This window comes from Chiloscyllium plagiosum, unplaced genomic scaffold (assembly GCF_037043375.1).
Source record: "Chiloscyllium plagiosum isolate Xiang-an unplaced genomic scaffold, Cpla_swu_hap1 HiC_scaffold_34, whole genome shotgun sequence".
Taxonomy (NCBI): Eukaryota; Metazoa; Chordata; class Chondrichthyes; order Orectolobiformes; family Hemiscylliidae; genus Chiloscyllium; species Chiloscyllium plagiosum.
In genome coordinates, this window is record NW_028270172.1 from 7,395,723 (window position 1) to 7,414,919 (window position 19,197).

The following is a 19,197-nucleotide window of genomic DNA, read 5'->3' on the forward strand; positions in this document are numbered from 1 at the left end:
AGTGTTTTCCTGCAGCAGTTTCCAGCAGCGGTTTCCTGCAGAAGTTTCCTGCACTGGATTCCTGCAGAAGTTTTCTGCAGCAGTTTCCTGTAGCGTTTTCCTGCACTGGTTTCCTGCAGAAGATTCCTGCACCGTTTTCCTCCACCGGTTTCCTTCAGCGGTTTACTGCATCGGTTTCCTGCACCAGTTTCCTGCGCCGGTTTCCTGAAGCAGTTTCCTGCAGTGGTTTCCTGCAGCGGTTTCCAGCAGCGGTTTCCTACAGTGTTTTCCTGAAGCAGTTTCCTGCACCAGTTTCCTGCAGCGGTTTCCTGCACCGGTTTCCTGCATCAGTTTCCTGAAGTGTTTTCCTGCAGCAGTTTCTTGCAGCATTCTCCTGCAGCATTTTTCTGCACCGGTTTCCTGAAGCAGTTTTCTGCTGTGGTGTCCTGCAGCAGTTTCCTGCAGCGTTTCCTGAAGCAGTTGCCTGCAGCGATTTACTGCAGCAGTTTCCTGCACCAGTTTACTGAAGCAGTTTCCTGCAGTAGTTTCTTGCACTGGTTTCCTGCAGCAGTTACCTGCAGGCATTTTCCTGCACCGGTTTCCTGCAGCAGTTTCCTGCAGCGTTTTCCTGCAGTGGTTTCCTGCAGTGGATTTCTGCAACGGTTTCCTGCAGCAGGTTCCTGCACAGGTTTCCTGCAGTATTTTCCTGCACCGTTTTCCTGCAGCAGTTTTCTGCAGCAGTTTCCTGCAGCAGTTTCCTGCACTGGTTTCCTGCAGCGTTTACCTGCAGCGGTTTCATACACTGGTTGACTGAAGTGTTTTCCTGCAGCAGTTTCCAGCAGCGGTTTCCTGCACCGGTTTCCTGAAGCAGTTTCCTGCAGCGGTTTCCTGCACTGGATTCCTGCAGAAGTTTCCTGCAGCAGTTTCCTGCAGCAGTTTCCTGCACTGGTTTCCTGCAGCGTTTACCTGCAGCGGTTTCATACACTGGTTGACTGAAGTGTTTTCCTGCAGCAGTTTCCAGCAGCGGTTTCCTGCACCGGTTTCCTGAAGCAGTTTCCAGCAGCGGTTTCCTGCAGAAGTTTCCTGCACTGGATTCCTGCAGAAGTTTCCTGCAGCAGTTTCCTGTAGCGTTTTCCTGCAGAAGTTTCCTGCACCGTGTTCCTCCACCGGTTTCTTTCAGCGGTTTAATGCATCGGTTTCCTGCACCAGTTTCCTGCGCCGGTTTCCTGAAGCAGTTTCCTGCAGTGGTTTCCTGCAGCGGTTTCCTGCAGTGTTTTCCTGCAGCAGTTGCCTGCAGCATTTTCCTGCAGCGATTTCCTGCAGCGGTTTCAGGCAGCGGTTTCCTGCAGCGGTTTCCTGCAGTGGAGTTCTGCACCGGTTTCCTGCAGCAGGTTCCTGCACAGGTTTCCTGCAGCATTTTTCTGCACCGTTTTCCTGCAGCAGTTTTCTGCAGCAGTTTCCTGCACTGGTTTCCTGCAGCGTTTACCTGCAGCGGTTTCATGCACTGGTTGACTGAAGTGTTTTCCTGCAGCAGTTTCCAGCAGCGGTTTCCTGCAGATGTTTCCTGCACTGGATTCCTGCAGAAGTTTCCTGCAGCAGTTTCCTGTAGCGTTTTCCTGCACTGGTTTCCTGCAGAAGTTTCCTGCACCGTTTTCCTCCACCGGTTTCCTTCAGCGGTTTAATGCATCGGTTTCCTGTACCAGTTTCCTGCGCGGATTTCCTGAAGCAGTTTCCTGCAGTGGTTTCCTGCAGCGGTTTCCTGCAGTGTTTTCCTGGAGCAGGTGCCTGCAGCATATTCCAGCAGCGATTTCCTGCAGCTGTTTCCAGCAGCGGTTTCCTGCAGCGGTTTCCTGCAGTGGATATCTGCACCGGTTTCCTGCAGCAGGTTCCTGCACAGGTTTCCTGCAGCATTTTTCTGCACCGTTTTCCTGCAGCAGTTTTCTGCACCAGTTTCCTGCAGCGTTTACCTGCTGCGGTTTCATGCACTGGTTGACTGAAGTGTTTTCCTGCAGCAGTTTCCAGCAGCGGTTTCCTGCAGAAGTTTCCTGCACTGGATTCCTGCAGAAGTTTTCTGCAGCAGTTTCCTGTAGCGTTTTCCTGCACTGGTTTCCTGCAGAAGATTCCTGCAACGTTTTCCTCCACCGGTTTCCTTCAGTGGTTTACTGCATTGGTTTCCTGCACCAGTTTCCTGCGCCGGTTTCCTGAAGCAGTTTCCTGCAGTGGTTTCCTGCAGCGGTTTCCAGCAGCGGTTTCCTACAGTGTTTTCCTGCAGCAGTTTCTTGCAGCATTCTCCTGCAGCGTTTTTCTGCACCGGTTTCCGAAGCAGTTTTCTGCTGTGGTGTCCTGCAGCAGTTTCCTGCAGCGTTTCCTGAAGCAGTTGCCTGCAGCGATTTACTGCAGCAGTTTCCTGCACCGGTTTACTGAAGCAGTTTCCTGCAGTAGTTTCTTGCACTGGTTTCCTGCAGCAGTTACCTGCAGGCATTTTCCTGCACCGGTTTCCTGCAGCAGTTTCCTGCAGCGTTTTCCTGCAATGGTTTCCTGCAGTGGATTTCTGCACCGGTTTCCTGCAGCAGGTTCCTGCACAGGTGTCCTGCAGTATTTTCCTGCACCGTTTTCCTGCAGCAGTTTTCTGCAGCAGTTTCCTGCAGCAGTTTCCTGCACTGGTTTCCTGCAGCGTTTACCTGCAGCGGTTTCATACACTGGTTGACTGAAGTGTTTTCCTGCAGCAGTTTCCAGCAGCGGTTTCCTGCACCGGTTTCCTGAAGCAGTTTCCTGCAGCGGTTTCCTGCACTGGATTCCTGCAGAAGTTTCCTGCAGCAGTTTCCTGTAGCGTTTTCCTTCACAGGTTTCCTGCAGCATTTTCCTGCACCGTTTTCCTGCAGCAGTTTTCTGCAGCGGTTTCCTGCAGCAGTTTCCTGCACTGGTTTCCTGCAGCGTTTGCCTGCAGCGGTTTCATGCACTGGTTGACTGAAGTGTTTTCCTGCAGCAGTTTCCAGCAGCGGTTTCCTGCAGAAGTTTCCTGCACTGGATTCCTGCAGAAGTTTCCTGCAGCAGTTTCCTGTAGCGTTTTCCTGCACTGGTTTCCTGCAGAAGTTTCCTGCACCGTGTTCCTCCACCGGTTTCCTTCAGCGGTTTACTGCATCGGTCTCCTGCACCAGTTTCCTGCGCTGTTTCCTGAAGCAGTTTCCTGCAGTGGTTTCCTGCAGCGGTTTCCAGCAGCGGTTACCTACAGTGTTTTCCTGAAGCAGTTTCCTGCAGTGTTTTCCTGAAGCAGTTCCCTGCAGTGGTGTCCTGCAGCAGTTTCCTGCAGCGTTTCCTGCACTGGTTTCCTGAAGCAGTTGCCTGCAGCGATTTACTGCAGCAGTTTCCTGCACCGGTTTACTGAAGTTGTTTCCTGCAGTAGTTTCTTGCACTGGTTTCCTGCAGCAGTTACCTGCAGGCATTTTCCTGCACTGGTTTCCTGCAGCAGTTTCCTGCAGCGGTTTCCTGCAGTGGTTTCCTGCATTGGATTTCTGCACCGGTTTCCTGCAGCAGGTTCCTGCACAGGTTTCCTGCAGCATTTTCCTGCATCGTTTTCCTGCAGCAGTTTTCTGCAGCAGTTTCCTGCAGCAGTTTCCTGCACTGGTTTCCTGCAGCGTTTACCTGCAGCGTTTCATGCACTGGTTGACTGAAGTGTTTTCCTGCAGCAGTTTCCAGCAGCGGTTTCCTGCACCGGTTTCCTGAAGCAGTTTCCTGCAGCGGTTTCCTGCAGCAGTTTCCTGCAGCGGTTTCCTGCACTGGATTCCTGCAGAAGTTTCCTGCAGCAGTTTCCTGTAGCGTTTTCCTTCACAGGTTTCCTGCAGCATTTTCCTGCACCGTTTTCCAAAGCAGTTTTCTGCAGCGGTTTCCTGCAGTAGTTTCCTGCACTGGTTTCCTGCAGCGTTTACCTGCAGCGGTTTCATGCACTGGTTGACTGAAGTGTTTTCCTGCAGCAGTTTACAGCAGCGGTTTCCTGCAGCGGTTTCCTGCAGAAGTTTCCTGCACTGGATTCCTGCAGAAGTTTCCTGCAGCAGTTTCCTCTAGCGTTTTCCTGCACTGGTTTCCTGCAGAAGTTTCCTGCACCGTTTTCCTCCACCGGTTTCCTTCAGCGGTTTAATGCATCGGTTTCCTGTACCAGTTTCCTGCGCGGATTTCCTGAAGCAGTTTCCTGCAGTGGTTTCCTGCAGCGGTTTGCTGCAGTGTTTTCCTGGAGCAGGTGCCTGCAGCATATTCCTGCAGCGATTTCCTGCAGCTGTTTCCAGCAGCGGTTTCCTGCAGCGGTTTCCTGCAGTGGATATCTGCACCGGATTCCTGCAGCAGGTTCCTGCACAGGTTTCCTGCAGCATTTTTCTGCACCGTTTTCCTGCAGCAGTTTTCTGCACCGGTTTCCTGCAGCGTTTACCTGCAGCGGTTTCATGCACTGGTTGACTGAAGTGTTTTCCTGCAGCAGTTTCCAGCAGCGGTTTCCTGCAGAAGTTTCCTGCACTGGATTCCTGCAGAAGTTTTCTGCAGCAGTTTCCTGTAGCGTTTTCCTGCACTGGTTTCCTGCAGAAGATTCCTGCACCGTTTTCCTCCACCGGTTTCCTTCAGCGGTTTACTGCATCGGTTTCCTGCACCAGTTTCCTGCGCCGGTTTCCTGAAGCAGTTTCCTGCAGTGGTTTCCTGCAGCGGTTTCCAGCAGCGGTTTCCTACAGTGTTTTCCTGAAGCAGTTTCCTGCACCAGTTTCCTGCAGCGGTTTCCTGCACCGGTTTCCTGCATCAGTTTCCTGAAGTGGTTTCCTGCAGCAGTTTCTTGCAGCATTCTCCTGCAGTGTTTTTCTGCACCGGTTCCCTGAAGCAGTTTTCTGCTGTGGTGTCCTGCAGCAGTTTCCTGCAGCGTTTCCTGAAGCAGTTGCCTGCAGCGATTTACTGCAGCAGTTTCCTGCACCGGTTTACTGAAGCAGTTTCCTGCAGTAGTTTCTTGCACTGGTTTCCTGCAGCAGTTACCTGCAGGCATTTTCCTGCACCGGTTTCCTGCAGCAGTTTCCTGCAGCGTTTTCCTGCAGTGGTTTCCTGCAGTGGATTTCTGCACCGGTTTCCTGCAGCAGGTTCCTGCACAGGTTTCCTGCAGTATTTTCCTGCACCGTTTTCCTGCAGCAGTTTTCTGCAGCAGTTTCCTGCAGCAGTTTCCTGCACTGGTTTCCTGCAGCGTTTACCTGCAGCGGTTTCATACACTGGTTGACTGAAGTGTTTTCCTGCAGCAGTTTCCAGCAGCGGTTTCCTGCACCGGTTTCCTGAAGCAGTTTCCTGCAGCGGTTTCCTGCAGAAGTTTCCTGCACTGGATTCCTGCAGAAGTTTCCTGCAGCGGTTACCTGTAGCATTTTCCTGCACAGGTTTCCTGCAGCATTTTCCTGCACCGTTTTCCTGCAGCAGTTTTCTGCAGCGGTTTCCTGCAGCAGTTTCCTGCACTGGTTTCCTGCAGCGTTTACCTGCAGTGGTTTCATGCACTGGTTGACTGAAGTGTTTTCCTGCAGCAGTTTCCAGCAGCGGTTTCCTGCAGAAGTTTCCTGCACTGGATTCCTGCAGAAGTTTCCTGCAGCAGTTTCCTGTAGCGTTTTCCTGCACTGGTTTCCTGCAGAAGTTTCCTGCACCGTTTTCCTCCACCGGTTTCCTTCAGCGATTTACTGCATCGGCTTCCTGCACCAGTTTCCTGCGCCGTTTCCTGAAGCAGTTTCCTGCAGTGGTTTCCTGCAGCGGTTTCCAGCAGCCGGTTTCCTACAGTGTTTTCCTGAAGCAGTTTCCTGCAGTGTTTTCCTGCAGCAGTTTCCTGCAGTGGTGTCCTGCAGCAGTTTCCTGCAGCGTTTCCTGCACTGGTTTCCTGAAGCAGTTGCCTGCAGCGATTTACTGCAGCAGTTTCCTGCACCGGTTTACTGAAGCAGTTTCCTGCAGTAGTTTCTTGCACTGGTTTCCTGCAGCAGTTACCTGCAGGCATTTTCCTGCACCGGTTTCCTGCAGCAGTTTCCTGCAGCGTTTTCCTGCAGTGGTTTCCTGCAGTGGATTTCTGCACCGGTTTCCTGCAGCAGGTTCCTGCACAGGTTTCCTGCAGCATTTTCCTGCACCGTTTTCCTGCAGCAGGTTTCTGCAGCGGTTTCCTGCAGCAGTTTCCTGCACTGGTTTCCTGCAGCGTTTACCTGCAGCGGTTTCATGCACTGGTTGACTGAAGTGTTTTCCTGCAGCAGTTTCCAGCAGCGGTTTCCTGCACCGGTTTCCTGAAGCAGTTTCCTGCAACAGTTTCCTGCAGCAGTTTCCTGCAGCGGTTTCCTGCACTGGATTCCTGCAGAAGATTCCTGCAGCAGTTACCTGTAGCGTTTTCCTTCACAGGTTTCCTGCAGCATTTTCCTGCACCGTTTTCCTGCAGCAGTTTTCTGCAGCGGTTTCCTGCAGCAGTTTCCTGCACTGGTTTCCTGCAGCGTTTACCTGCAGCGGTTTCATGCACTGGTTGACTGCAGCAGTTTCCAGCAGCGGTCTCCAGCAGGGGTTTCCTGCAGAAGTTTCCTGCACTGGATTCCTGCAGAGGTTTCCTGCAGCAGTTTCCTGTACCATTTTCCTGCACTGGTTTCCTACAGAAGTTTCCTGCACCGTTTTCCTCCACCGGTTTCCTTCAGCGGTTTACTGCATCGGTTTCCTGCACCAGTTTCCTGCGCCGGTTTCCTGAAGCAGTTTCCTGCAGTGGTTTCCTGCAGCGGTTTCCTGCAGTGTTTTCCTGGAGCAGTTGCCTGCAGCATTTTCCTGCAGCGATTTCCTGCAGCTGTTTCCAGCAGCGGTTTCCTGCAGCGGTTTCCTGCAGTGGATTTCTGCACCGGTTTCCTGCAGCAGGTTCCTGCACAGGTTTCCTGCAGCATTTTCCTGCACCGTTTTCCTGCAGCAGTTTTCTGCAGCGGTTTCCTGCAGCAGTTTCCTGCACTGGTTTCCTGCAGCGTTTACCTGCAGCGGTTTCATGCACTGGTTGACTGAAGTGTTTTCCTGCAGCAGTTTCCAGCAGCGGTTTCCTGCAGAAGTTTCCTGCACTGGATTCCTGCAGAAGTTTCCTGCAGCAGTTTTACTGTAGCGTTTTCCTCCACCGGTTTCCTTCAGCGGTTTACTGCATCGGTTTCCTGCACCAGTTTCCTGCGCCGGTTTCCTGAAGCAGTTTCCTGCAGTGGTTTCCTGCAGCGGTTTCCAGCAGCGGTTTCCTACAGTGTTTTCCTGAAGCAGTTTCCTGCAGTGGTTTCCTGCAGCAGTTTCCTGCACCAGTTTCCTGCAGTGGTTTCCTGCACCGGTTTCCTGCATCAGTTTCCTGAAGTGTTTTCCTGCAGCAGTTTCTTGCAGCATTCTCCTGCAGCGTTTTTCTGCACCGGTTTCCTGCAGCAGTTTTCTGCTGTGGTGTCCTGCAGCAGTTTCCTGCAGCGTTTCCTGCACTGGTTTCCTGAAGCAGTTGCCTGCAGCGATTTACTGCAGCAGTTTCCTGCACCGGTTTACTGAAGCAGTTTCCTGCACTAGTTTCTTGCACTGGTTTCCTGCAGCAGTTACCTGCAGCATTTTCCTGCACCGGTTTCCTGCAGTGGTTTCCTGCAGTGGATTTCTGCACTGGTTTCTTGCAGCAGGTTCCTGCACAGGTTTCCTGCAGCATTTTCCTGCACCGTTTTCCTGCAGCAGTTTTCTGCAGCAGTTTCCTGCAGCAGTTTCCTGCACTGGTTTCCTGCAGCGATTACCTGCAGCGGTTTCATGCACTGGTTGACTGAAGTGTTTTCCTGCAGCAGTTTCCAGCAGCGGTTTCCTGCACAGGTTTCCTGAGGCCGTTTCCTGCAGCGGTTTCCTGCAGCGGTTTCCTGCAGTGGTTTCCTGCAGAAGTTTCCTGCACTGGATTCCTGCAGAAGTTTCCTGCAGCAGTTTCCTGCAGCGTTTTCCTGCACAGGTTTCCTGCAGAAGTTTCCTGCACCGTTTTCCTGCAGCAGTTTTCTGCAGCGGTTTCCTGCAGCAGTTTCCTGCACTGGTTTCCTGCAGCGATTACCTGCAGCGGTTTCATGCACTGGTTGAATGAAGAGGATTCCTGCAGCAGTTTCCAGCAGTGGTTTCCTGCAGAGGTTTCCTGCACTGGTTTCCTGCAGAAGTTTCCTGCACCGTTTTCCTCCACCGGTTTCCTTCAGCGGTTTACTGCATCGGTTTCCTGCACCAGTTTCCTGCGCTGTTTCCTGAAGCAGTTTCCTGCAGTGGTTTCCTGCAGCGGTTTCCAGCAGCGGTTTCCTGCACAGGTTTCCTGCAGAAGTTTCCTGCACCGTTTTCCTGCAGCAGTTTTCTGCAGTGGTTTCCTGCAGCAGTTTCCTGCACTGGTTTCCTGCAGCGATTACCTGCAGCGGTTTCATGCACTGGTTGACTGAAGAGGATTCCTGCAGCAGTTTCCAGCAGTGGTTTCCTGCAGAGGTTTCCTGCACTGGTTTCCTGCAGAAGTTTCCTGCACCGTTTTCCTCCACCGGTTTCCTTCAGCGGTTTACTGCATCGGTTTCCTGCACCAGTTTCCTGCGCCGTTTCCTGAAGCAGTTTCCTGCAGTGGTTTCCTGCAGCGGTTTCCAGCAGCGGTTTCCTACAGTGTTTTCCTGAAGCAGTTTCCTGCAGTGTTTTCCTGAAGCAGTTTCCTGCAGCGTTTTCCTGCACAGGTTTCCTGCAGAAGTTTCCTGCACCGTTTTCCTGCAGCAGTTTTCTGCAGCGGTTTCCTGCAGCAGTTTCCTGCACTGGTTTCCTGCAGCGATTACCTGCAGCGGTTTCATGCACTGGTTGACTGAAGAGGATTCCTGCAGCAGTTTCCAGCAGTGGTTTCCTGCAGAGGTTTCCTGCACTGGATTCCTGCAGAAGTTTCCTGCAGCAGTTTCCTGTAGCGTTTTCCTGCACTGGTTTCCTGCAGAAGTTTCCTGCACCGTTTTCCTCCACCGGTTTCCTTCAGCGGTTTACTGCATCGGTTTCCTGCACCAGTTTCCTGCGCCGTTTCCTGAAGCAGTTTCCTGCAGTGGTTTCCTGCAGCGGTTTCCAGCAGCGGTTTCCTACAGTGTTTTCCTGAAGCAGTTTCCTGCAGTGTATTCCTGCAGCAGTTTCCTGCAGTGTTTTCCTGAAGCAGTTTCCTGCAGTGGTGTCCTGCAGCAATTTCCTGCAGCGTTTCCTGCACTGGTTTCCTGAAGCAGTTGCCTGCAGCGATTTACGGCAGCAGTTTCCTGCAGTGTTTTCCTGCAGCAGTTTCCTGCAGTAGTTTCTTGCACTCGTTTCCTGCAGCAGTTACCTGCAGCATTTTCCTGCACCGGTTTCCTGCAGCAGTTTCCTGCAGCGTTTTCCTGCAGCGGTTTCCTGCAGTGGATTTCTGCACCGGTTTCCTGCAGCAGGTTCCTGCACAGGTATCCTGCAGCATTTTCCTGCACCGTTTTCCTGCAGCAGTTTTCTGCGGCAGTTTCCTGCAGCAGTTTCCTGCACTGGTTTCCTGCAGCGTTGACCTGCAGCGGTTTCATGCACTGGTTGACTGAAGTGTTTTCCTGCAGCAGTTTCCAGCAGCAGTTTCCTGCACCGGTTTCCTGAAGCAGTTTCCTGCAGCGGTTTCCTGCAGCGGTTTCCTGCAGAAGTTTCCTGCACTGGATTCCTGCAGAAGTTTCCTGCAGCGGTTTCCTGTAGCGTTTTCCTGCACAGGCTTCCTGCAGCATTTTCCTGCACTGTTTTCCTGCAGCAGTTTTCTGCAGCGGTTTCCTGCAGCAGTTTCCTGCACTGGTTTCCTGCAGCGTTTACCTGCAGCGGTTTCATGCACTGGTTGACTGAAGTGTTTTCCTGCAGCAGTTTCCAGCAGCGGTTTCCTGCAGAAGTTTCCTGCACTGGATTCCTGCAGAAGTTTCCTGCAGCAGTTTCCTGTAGCGTTTTCCTGCACTGGTTTCCTGCAGAGGTTTCCTGCACCGTTTTCCTCCACCGGTTTCCTTCAGCGGTTTACTGCATCGGTTTCCTGCACCAGTTTCCTGCGCCGTTTCCTGAAGCAGTTTCCTGCAGCGGTTTCCTGCAGCGGTTTGCAGCAGCGGTTTCCTACAGTGTTTTCCTGAAGCAGTTTCCTGCAGTGTTTTCCTGCAGCAGTTTCCTGCTGTGGTGTCCTGCAGCAGTTTCCTGCAGCGATTTCCTGCAGCTGTTTCCAGCAGCGGTTTCCTGCAGCGGTTTCCTGCAGTGGATTTCTGCACCGGTTTCCTGCAGCAGGTTCCTGCACAGGTTTCCTGCAGCATTTTCCTGCACCGTTTTCCTGCAGCAGTTTTCTGCAGCGGTTTCCTGCAGCAGTTTCCTGCACTGGTTTCCTGCAGCGTTTACCTGCAGCGGTTTCATGCACTGGTTGACTGAAGTGTTTTCCTGCAGCAGTTTCCAGCAGCGGTTTCCTGCAGAAGTTTCCTGCACTGGATTCCTGCAGAAGTTTCCTGCAGCAGTTTTACTGTAGCGTTTTCCTCCACCGGTTTCCTTCAGCGGTTTACTGCATCGGTTTCCTGCACCAGTTTCCTGCGCCGGTTTCCTGAAGCAGTTTCCTGCAGTGGTTTCCTGCAGCGGTTTCCAGCAGCGGTTTCCTACAGTGTTTTCCTGAAGCAGTTTCCTGCAGTGGTTTCCTGCAGCAGTTTCCTGCACCAGTTTCCTGCAGTGGTTTCCTGCACCGGTTTCCTGCATCAGTTTCCTGAAGTGTTTTCCTGCAGCAGTTTCTTGCAGCATTCTCCTGCAGCGTTTTTCTGCACCGGTTTCCTGCAGCAGTTTTCTGCTGTGGTGTCCTGCAGCAGTTTCCTGCAGCGTTTCCTGCACTGGTTTCCTGAAGCAGTTGCCTGCAGCGATTTACTGCAGCAGTTTCCTGCACCGGTTTACTGAAGCAGTTTCCTGCACTAGTTTCTTGCACTGGTTTCCTGCAGCAGTTACCTGCAGCATTTTCCTGCACCGGTTTCCTGCAGTGGTTTCCTGCAGTGGATTTCTGCACTGGTTTCTTGCAGCAGGTTCCTGCACAGGTTTCCTGCAGCATTTTCCTGCACCGTTTTCCTGCAGCAGTTTTCTGCAGCAGTTTCCTGCAGCAGTTTCCTGCACTGGTTTCCTGCAGCGATTACCTGCAGCGGTTTCATGCACTGGTTGACTGAAGTGTTTTCCTGCAGCAGTTTCCAGCAGCGGTTTCCTGCACAGGTTTCCTGAGGCCGTTTCCTGCAGCGGTTTCCTGCAGCGGTTTCCTGCAGTGGTTTCCTGCAGAAGTTTCCTGCACTGGATTCCTGCAGAAGTTTCCTGCAGCAGTTTCCTGCAGCGTTTTCCTGCACAGGTTTCCTGCAGAAGTTTCCTGCACCGTTTTCCTGCAGCAGTTTTCTGCAGCGGTTTCCTGCAGCAGTTTCCTGCACTGGTTTCCTGCAGCGATTACCTGCAGCGGTTTCATGCACTGGTTGACTGAAGAGGATTCCTGCAGCAGTTTCCAGCAGTGGTTTCCTGCAGAGGTTTCCTGCACTGGTTTCCTGCAGAAGTTTCCTGCACCGTTTTCCTCCACCGGTTTCCTTCAGCGGTTTACTGCATCGGTTTCCTGCACCAGTTTCCTGCGCCGTTTCCTGAAGCAGTTTCCTGCAGTGGTTTCCTGCAGCGGTTTCCAGCAGCGGTTTCCTGCACAGGTTTCCTGCAGAAGTTTCCTGCACCGTTTTCCTGCAGCAGTTTTCTGCAGCGGTTTCCTGCAGCAGTTTCCTGCACTGGTTTCCTGCAGCGATTACCTGCAGCGGTTTCATGCACTGGTTGACTGAAGAGGATTCCTGCAGCAGTTTCCAGCAGTGGTTTCCTGCAGAGGTTTCCTGCACTGGTTTCCTGCAGAAGTTTCCTGCACCGTTTTCCTCCACCGGTTTCCTTCAGCGGTTTACTGCATCGGTTTCCTGCACCAGTTTCCTGCGCCGTTTCCTGAAGCAGTTTCCTGCAGTGGTTTCCTGCAGCGGTTTCCAGCAGCGGTTTCCTACAGTGTTTTCCTGAAGCAGTTTCCTGCAGTGTTTTCCTGAAGCAGTTTCCTGCAGCGTTTTCCTGCACAGGTTTCCTGCAGAAGTTTCCTGCACCGTTTTCCTGCAGCAGTTTTCTGCAGCGGTTTCCTGCAGCAGTTTCCTGCACTGGTTTCCTGCAGCGATTACCTGCAGCGGTTTCATGCACTGGTTGACTGAAGAGGATTCCTGCAGCAGTTTCCAGCAGTGGTTTCCTGCAGAGGTTTCCTGCACTGGATTCCTGCAGAAGTTTCCTGCAGCAGTTTCCTGTAGCGTTTTCCTGCACTGGTTTCCTGCAGAAGTTTCCTGCACCGTTTTCCTCCACCGGTTTCCTTCAGCGGTTTACTGCATCGGTTTCCTGCACCAGTTTCCTGCGCCGTTTCCTGAAGCAGTTTCCTGCAGTGGTTTCCTGCAGCGGTTTCCAGCAGCGGTTTCCTACAGTGTTTTCCTGAAGCAGTTTCCTGCAGTGTATTCCTGCAGCAGTTTCCTGCAGTGTTTTCCTGAAGCAGTTTCCTGCAGTGGTGTCCTGCAGCAATTTCCTGCAGCGTTTCCTGCACTGGTTTCCTGAAGCAGTTGCCTGCAGCGATTTACGGCAGCAGTTTCCTGCAGTGTTTTCCTGCAGCAGTTTCCTGCAGTAGTTTCTTGCACTCGTTTCCTGCAGCAGTTACCTGCAGCATTTTCCTGCACCGGTTTCCTGCAGCAGTTTCCTGCAGCGTTTTCCTGCAGCGGTTTCCTGCAGTGGATTTCTGCACCGGTTTCCTGCAGCAGGTTCCTGCACAGGTATCCTGCAGCATTTTCCTGCACCGTTTTCCTGCAGCAGTTTTCTGCGGCAGTTTCCTGCAGCAGTTTCCTGCACTGGTTTCCTGCAGCGTTGACCTGCAGCGGTTTCATGCACTGGTTGACTGAAGTGTTTTCCTGCAGCAGTTTCCAGCAGCAGTTTCCTGCACCGGTTTCCTGAAGCAGTTTCCTGCAGCGGTTTCCTGCAGCGGTTTCCTGCAGAAGTTTCCTGCACTGGATTCCTGCAGAAGTTTCCTGCAGCGGTTTCCTGTAGCGTTTTCCTGCACAGGCTTCCTGCAGCATTTTCCTGCACTGTTTTCCTGCAGCAGTTTTCTGCAGCGGTTTCCTGCAGCAGTTTCCTGCACTGGTTTCCTGCAGCGTTTACCTGCAGCGGTTTCATGCACTGGTTGACTGAAGTGTTTTCCTGCAGCAGTTTCCAGCAGCGGTTTCCTGCAGAAGTTTCCTGCACTGGATTCCTGCAGAAGTTTCCTGCAGCAGTTTCCTGTAGCGTTTTCCTGCACTGGTTTCCTGCAGAGGTTTCCTGCACCGTTTTCCTCCACCGGTTTCCTTCAGCGGTTTACTGCATCGGTTTCCTGCACCAGTTTCCTGCGCCGTTTCCTGAAGCAGTTTCCTGCAGCGGTTTCCTGCAGCGGTTTGCAGCAGCGGTTTCCTACAGTGTTTTCCTGAAGCAGTTTCCTGCAGTGTTTTCCTGCAGCAGTTTCCTGCTGTGGTGTCCTGCAGCAGTTTCCTGCAGCGTTTCCTGCACAGGTTTCCTGAAGCAGTTGCCTGCAGCAATTTACTGCAGCAGTTTCCTGCACCGGTTTACTGAAGCAGTTTCCTGCAGCAGTTTCTTGCACTGGTTTCCTGCAGCAGTTACCTGCAGCATTTTCCTGCAGCTGTTTCCTGCAGCGGTTTCCTGCAGTGGTTTCCTGCAGTGGATTTCTGCACTGGTTTCTTGCAGCCGGTTCCTGCACAGGTTTCCTGCAGCATTTTCCTGCACCGTTTTCCTGTAGCAGTTTTCTGGAGCAGTTTCCTGCAGCAGTTTCCTGCACTGGTTTCCTGCAGCGTTTACTTGCAGCGGTTTCATGCACTGGTTGACTGAAGTGTTTTCCTGCAGCAGTTTCCAGCAGCGGTTTCCTGCACCGGTTTCCTGAGACCGTTTCCTGCAGCGGTTTCCTGCAGCGGTTTCCTGCAGTGGTTTCCTGCAGAGGTTTCCTGCACTGGATTCCTGCAGAAGTTTCCTGCAGCAGTTTCCTGTAGCGTTTTCCTGCACAGGTTTCCTGCAGAAGTTTCCTGCACCGTTTTCCTGCAGCAGTTTCCTGCACTGGTTTCCTACAGCGATTACCTGCAGCGGTTTCATGCACTGGTTGACTGAAGTGGATTCCTGCAGCAGTTTCCAGCAGCGGTTTCCTGCAGACGTTTCCTGCACTGGGTTCCTGCAGAAGTTTCCTGCAGCAGTTTCCTGTAGTGTTTTCCTTCACAGGTTTCCTGCAGCATTTTCCTGCACCATTTTCCTGCAGCAGTTTTCTGCAGCGGTTTCCTGCAGCAGTTTCCTGCACTGGTTTCCTGCAGCGTTTACCTGCAGCGGTTTCATGCACTGGTTGACTGAAGTGTTTTCCTGCAGCAGTTTCCAGCAGGGTTTTCCTGCAGACGTTTCCTGCACTGGATTCCTGCAGAAGTTTCCTGCAGCAGTTTCCTGTAGCATTTTCCTGCACTGGTTTCCTGCAGATGTTTCCTGCACCGTTTTCCTACACCGGTTTCCTTCAGTGGTTTACTGTATCGGTTTCCTGCACCAGTTTCCTGCGCCGGTTTCCTGAAGCAGTTTCCTGCAGTGGTTTCCTGCAGCGGTTTCCTGCAGTGTTTTACTGCAGCAGTTGCCTGCAGCATTTTCCTGCAGCGATTTCCTGCAGCTGTTTCCAGCAGCGGTTTCCTGCAGCGGTTTCCTGCAGTGGATTTCTGCACCGGTTTCCTGCACCAGTTTCCTGCGCCGTTTCCTGAAGCAGTTTCCTGCAGCGGTTTCCTGCAGCGGTTTCCAGCAGCGGTTTCCTACAGTGTTTTCCTGAAGCAGTTTCCTGCAGTGTTTTCCTGCAGCAGTTTTCTGCTGTGGTGCCCTGCAGCAGTTTCCTGCAGCGTTTCCTGCACTGTTTTCCTGAAGCAGTTGCCTGCAGCGATTTACTGCAGCAGTTTCCTGCACTGGTTTACTGAAGCAGTTTCCTGCAGTAGTTTCTTGCACTGGTTTCCTGCAGCAGTTACCTGCAGCATTTTCCTGCACCGGTTTCCTGCAGCAGTTTCCTGCAGTGTTTTCCTGCAGCGGATTCCTGCAGTGGATTTCTGCACTGGTTTCCTGCAGCAGGTTCCTGCACAGGTTTCCTGCAGCATTTTCCTGCACCGTTTTCCTGCAGCAGTTTTCTGCAGCAGTTTCCTGCACTGGTTTCCTGCAGCGTTTACCTGCAGCGGTTTCATGCACTGGTTGAGTGAAGTGTTTTCCTGCAGCAGTGTCCAGCAGCGGTTTCCTGCAGCGGTTTCCTGCACCGGTTTCCTGCAGAAGTTTCCTGCAATGGATTCCTGCAGATGTTTCCTGCACCGTTTTCCTGCAGCAGTTTCCTGTAGCGGTTTCCTGCAGCAGTTTCCTGCACTGGTTTCCTGCAGCGTTTACCTGCAGCGGTTTCATGCACTGGTTGACTGAAGTGTTTTCCTGCAGCAGTTTCCAGCAGCGGTTTCCTGCAGATGTTTCCTGCACTGGATTCCTGCAGAAGTTTCCTGCAGCAGTTTCCTGTAGCGTTTTCCTGCACTGGTTTCCTGCAGAAGTTTCCTGCACCGTTTTCCTCCACTGGTTTCCTTCAGCGGTTTACTGCATCGGTTTCCTGCACCAGTTTCCTGCGCCGGTTTCCTGAAGCAGTTTCCTGCAGTGGTTTCCTGCAGCGGTTTCCAGCAGCGGTTTCCTACAGTGTTTTCCAGAAGCAGTTTCCTGCAGCAGTTTCCTGCACCAGTTTCCTGCAGTGGTTTCCTGCACCGGTTTCCTGCATCAGTTTCCTGAAGTGTTTTCCTGCAGCAGTTTCTTGCAGCATTCTCCTGCAGCATTTTTCTGCACCGGTTTCCTGCAGCTGTTTGCAGCAGCGGTTTGCTGAAGCAGTTTCCTGCACCGGTTTCCTGTACCGGTTTCCTGCAGCAGTTTCCTGAAGCATTTTCCTGCAGCAGTTACCGGCAGCGGTTTCCTGCAGCTGTTTCCATCAGCGATTTCCTGCAGCGTTTCCTGCAGTGTTTTCCTGCAGCAGTTTCCAGCAGCGGTTTCCTGCACCGGTTTCCTGAAGCGGTTTACTGCAGCGGTTTCCTGCACCGGTTTCACGCAGTGTTTTCCTGCAGCAGTTTCCAGCAGCGGTTTCCTGCAACAGTTGCCTGCAGCGTTTTCCTGCAGCAGTTTCCTGCTCCGGTTTCATACAGTGATTTCCAGCAGCGGTCTACTGCAGCGGTTTCCTGCACTGGTTTCCTGCAGCAGTTACCTGCAGCATTTTCCTCCACCGGTTTCCTGCAGCAGTTTCCTGCAGCGTTTTCCTGCAGTGGTTTCCTGCAGTGGATTTCTGCACTGGTTTCCTGCAGCAGGTTCCTGCACAGGTTTCCTGCAGCATTTTCCTGCACCGTTTTCCTGCAGCAGTTTTCTGCAGCGGTTTCCTGCAGCAGTTTCCTGCACTGTTTTCCTGCAGCGTTTACCTGCAGCGGTTTCATGCACTGGTTGACTGAAGTGTTTTCCTGCAGCAGTTTCCAGCAGCGGTTTCCTGCACCGGTTTACTGAAGCAGTTTCCTGCAGCGCTTTCCTGCAGCGGTTTCCTGCAGACGTTTCCTGCACTGGATTCCTGCAGATGTTTCCTGCAGCAGTTTCCTGTAGCGTTTTCCTGCACAGGTTTCCTGCAGCATTTTCCTGCACCGTTTTCCTGCAGCAGTTTTCTGCAGCGGTTTCCTGCAGCAGTTTCCTGCACTGGTTTCCTGCAGCATTTACCTGCAGCAGTTTCCTGCACGGGTTTCATGCAGTGTTTTCCTGCAGCAGTTTCCAGCAGCGGTTTCCTGAAGCAGTTTCCTGCACCGGGTTCTTGCAGCAGGTTCCTGCACAGGTTTCCTGCAGCATTTTCCTGCACCGTTTTCCTGCAGCAGTTTTCTGCAGCGGTTTCCTGCAGCAGTTTCCTGCACTGGTTTCCTGCAGCGTTTACCTGCAGCGGTTTCATGCACTGGTTGACTGAAGTGTTTTCCTGCAACAGTTTCCAGCAGCGGTTTCCTGCAGAAGTTTCCTGCACTGGATTCCTGCAGCAGTTTCCTGCAGCAGTTTCCTGTAGCGTTTTCCTGCACTGGTTTCCTGCAGAAGTTTCCTGCACCGTTTTCCTGCACCGTTTTCCTTCAGCGGTTTACTGCATCGGTTTCCTGCACCAGTTTCCTGCGCCGGTTTCCTGAAGCAGTTTCCTGCAGTGGTTTCCTGCAGCGGTTTCCAGCAGCGGTTTCCTACAGTGTTTTCCTGAAGCAGTTTCCTGCAGTGGTTTCCTGCAGCAGTTTCCTGCACCAGTTTCCTGCAGTGGTTTCCTGCACCGGTTTCCTGCATCAGATTCCTGAAGTGTTTTCTTTAGCAGTTTCTTGCAGCATTCTCCTGCAGAGTTTTTCTGCACCGGTTTCCTGCAGCTCTTTCCAGCAGTGGTTTCCTGAAGCAGTTTCCTGCACCGGTTTCCTGCACCGGTTTCCTGCAGCAGTTTCCTGAAGCAATTTCCTGCAGCAGTTCCCTGCATCGATTTCCTGCAGCTGTTTCCAGCAGCGATTTCCTGCAGCGTTTCCTGCAGTGTTTTCCTGCAGCAGTTTCCAGCAGCGGTTTCCTGCACCGGTTTCCTGCAACAGTTGCCTGCAGCGTTATCCTGCAGCAGTTTCCTGCACCGGTTTCATGCAGTGTTTTCCTGCAGCGGTCTACTGCAGCGGTTTCCTGCACTGGTTTCCTGCAGCAGTTTCCTGCTCCATTTTCCACCACCGTGTTCCTTAAGCGGTTTCCTGAAGCGTTTTCCTGCAGCGGTTTCCTGCACCGGGTTCCAGAAGCGGTTTCCTGCAGTGGATTTCTGCACCGGTTTCCTGCAGCAGGTTCCTGCACAGGTTTCCTGCAGCATTTTCCTGCACCGTTTTCCTGCAGCAGTTTTCTGCAGCGGTTTCCTGCAGCAGTTTCCTGCACTGGTTTCCTGCAGCGTTTACCTGCAGCGGTTTCATGCACTGGTTGACTGAAGTGTTTTCCTGCAGCAGTTTCCAGCAGCGGTTTCCTGCACCGGTTTCCTGAAGCAGTTTCCGGCAGCGGTTTCCTGCAGCAGTTTCCTGCACCGGTTTCCTGCAGAAGTTTACTGCACTAGATTCCTGCAGAAGTTTCCAGAAGCAGTTTCCTTCAGCGGTTTACTGCATCGGTATCCTGCACCGGTTTCCTGCAGAAGTTTCCTGCACTGGATTCCTTCAGAAGTTTCCTGCAGAAGTTTCCTGTAGCGTTTTCCTGCACTGGTTTCCTGCAGAAGTTTCCTGCACCGTTTTCCTCCACCGGTTTCTTTCAGCGGTTTACTGCATCGGTTTCCTGCACCAGTTTCCTGCGCCGGTTTCCTGAAGCAGTTTCCTGCAGTGGTTTCCTGCAGCGGTTTCCAGCAGCGGTTTCCTACAGTGTTTTCCTGAAGCAGTTTCCTGCAGTGGTTTCCTGCAGCAGTTTCCTGCACCAGTTTCCTGCAGTGGTTTCCTGCACCGGTTTCCTGCATCAGTTTCCTGAAGTGTTTTCCTGCAGCAGTTTCTTGCAGCGTTGTCCTGCAGCATTTTTCTGCACCGGTTTCCTGCAGCTGTTTCCAGCAGCGGTTTCCAGAAGCAGTTTACTGCAGCGGTTTCCTGAAGCAGTTTCCTGCAGCGGTTTACTGCACAACTTTCCTGCAGTGGTTTCCTGAAGCAGTTTCCTGCACCGGTTTCCTGCAACAGTTGCCTACAGCGTTTTCCGGCAGCAGTTTCCTGCACCGGTTTCATGCAGTGTTTTCCTCCAGCTGTCTACTGCAGCGGTTTCCTGCACTGGTTTCCTGCAGCGTTTACCTGCAGCGGTTTCATGCACTGGTTGACTGAAGTGTTTTCCTGCAGCAGTTTCCAGCAGCGGTTTCCTGCAGAAGTTTCCTGCACTGGATTCCTGCAGAAGTTTCCTGCAGCAGTTTCCTGTAGCGTTTTCCTGCACTGGTTTCCTGCACAAGTTTCCTGCACCGTTTTCCTCCACCGGTTTCCTTCAGCGGTTTACTGCATCGGTTTCCTGCACCAGTTTCCTGCGCCGGTTTCCTGAAGCAGTTTCCTGCAGTGGTTTCCTGCAGCGGTTTCCAGCAGCGGTTTCATACAGAGTTTTCCTGAAGCAGTTTCCTGCAGTGGTTTCCTGCAGCAGTTTCCTGCACCAGTTTCCTGCAGT